We start from the raw sequence: 2,340 nt of genomic DNA, 5'->3' as shown, positions 1-2,340 counted from the left end.
CGGCAAGGGCAGACCCAAGGTGGCAATCACTGTGTAGACGTCAGGCAGCATGTGAACAAAATTATTTGCATCAAAGGAAGGGATGCTGTGAGGACTGCATGAAAAATAGCCCCAGTAGATTCATGCTCCATGGTCAGCTCACATAGAAAGTCAGACTCCTGGGCAGTGATTAATTTAAGACTTTGTTGTGCCAAGACACTATCGGTGCTGCTGTTCTCTCACTGTATGATCACCCTACATTAAAAACTAAACACATTTTTTGAGGAAGAGAGTTTGCAGTTGATTGTAGGGTGAACCTTAGGCGCACATTTTCTGCTTGAGCTAAAGCCAGTGTTCAGGAAGAGGGTCACTCGGATGGAATCGCTGTAATTTAGGATGCTGGGGTTTTTTAAGGTAGGGCTATTGAATTTGAGTCCTGAATATTACTGCTGATTTATTAATGTTCAGAATCGGCAGGAGCTGTTGCACTGCTTGGGAAGGACCTTGCTGTTATTAATTTCCCTGACGCAGCGAGAGTGCTGTTTAACCCCACGAAACGCAGGCCGTGTCGGATGAATGAAGAAAGGCTATTTATATAAGCAGTGGCCTGAACTTTACTCACTTGGCAAGAAATATAACGCCAAGAAGATAAGTACTAAGAAAAAAGTACAAAAGATATAAATTGGTTTTACATCTTATGCTTGCATTAGTCTGCCGATTCTGTGCCTTGAATTGAGCTGGGATGTTTTAAATAGTGGAATTGATACTCCATGAAGAAATAAATTAAAGTTTAGTTAGATTGCTCATAATTAATTTTTAATGATGAAAAGAAGTTCATAAATAAATAAAATAATAATAAATAAATAAAATAGTGAGGGTGGAGGAAGTGAGCAGGAGCAAGTGGAGTGTCAAAACAAGATAACCCTATTTGGGTAGAAAGAGCTCCAAATTTTGAGGCATATAACCCTAGTAGGAAAGTTTTTCCAGTCTCATTTCTATAGTCACTCAGTGGTTTTTGTGAATTTGAGAACCACAAATATTTCGATTTTTGTGTTGCTGATTTATTAAGACAGGTTGTCAATAGAGGTGGAAAATGTTTGTTTTAGACAAGGTTTGGTCGCTAGAGCTTTGAAGGGGTCCACTTTGGAGGGGGAGCCCATCTTAAGTTTTCTACCCAGTGCCCTGGGGATTCCGAGTATCATGGTTCTACTTTTTGATTATTACGATGTTGTCTTCCTTGGTTCTTCTGCTAACGTTTTAAGGGCTTTACCGATTGCACAACTACAGCTCTTCATTTAGTAGTTCCTGCTCTAAATACAATGATATTTCTCCTGTTTTATGTCACCTTCATTAGTTGCCAATAGAATGGAGAATTAGATATAAAATAGATTCTCCTATATTCAAGGTTTTGAATAATAGTCCCTGTCATCACTGCTGCAAATTTCCATGTTTATTGTCTGTCTAGCTAATATAGATGTGCCTTCATTTCATTCTGTCAGATTAGATGAATATAGGTCCTCCATTGTCTATATTGTAGGGCTGAAGCTTTGGAATTCATTACCTTCTAATTTGCGTGCAATAAAGAAATTTGATTTGTTTAAAAATATTTTTAAGCTCATTTTTAACTGGCATTTGGTGTTAGATGATCTTTAAATGTGCTGCAAAATGAATATGATTAGTTTTGTGTATTGGAAATTGCAACTTGATGATAGAATGAGTGTCTCTTCAAAGAAGGCTCTCAACAAAGTATTCAAAGGCAAGGAAATAACACTCCAAACGAAGATCAGACTTGTCCACGTACTCATTTGTTCTGTGGTCAATTACGGATGTGAAAGCTTTGGTGTTTGAGAAGGACCGCCAAAAGAACTAACAAATCGATTTTGGAAGAGCTCAAACCAGCTATGTCACTCGAAGCCCAGATGATTTTGGTCACACCGACAGAAGAGAAAGAGCACTGGAGAAGGAGGACATCATGTTTGAGAAGATCGAAGGAACAAGGCAGAGTGACCTGCAACCAGATGGCTGGGCACATTGAAAACAAACCATGAAGATGATGCTGGAGGATCTTACTGGACTAGCACAAACCGAGCATTTAGCACTCTGGGCCATGGTAGAAACCTCTACCACGGCTTAGTAATAGGGGAGGGTAAAAACATGGTTCAGGCAAAAACATAGTGTAGCTCCTTTTCCCTCCAGAATCTCAATTGTGATGGCTCAAAGAACATTTATCTAATATTCTGTAAAGAAATTAAACATTTACAAGGACATCCTAGTTAGAAAGTTACCCCAGTTGAAAGGGCTGCATGTTTTAACTCCAGAAACGTTTCTCCTATACAGCATCCATTTAAAAATCACTAATTA

The sequence above is a fragment of the Geotrypetes seraphini genome, chromosome 16 (assembly GCF_902459505.1).
Source record: "Geotrypetes seraphini chromosome 16, aGeoSer1.1, whole genome shotgun sequence".
Taxonomy (NCBI): domain Eukaryota; kingdom Metazoa; phylum Chordata; class Amphibia; order Gymnophiona; family Dermophiidae; genus Geotrypetes; species Geotrypetes seraphini.
This window is presented reverse-complemented; position numbering follows the sequence as displayed.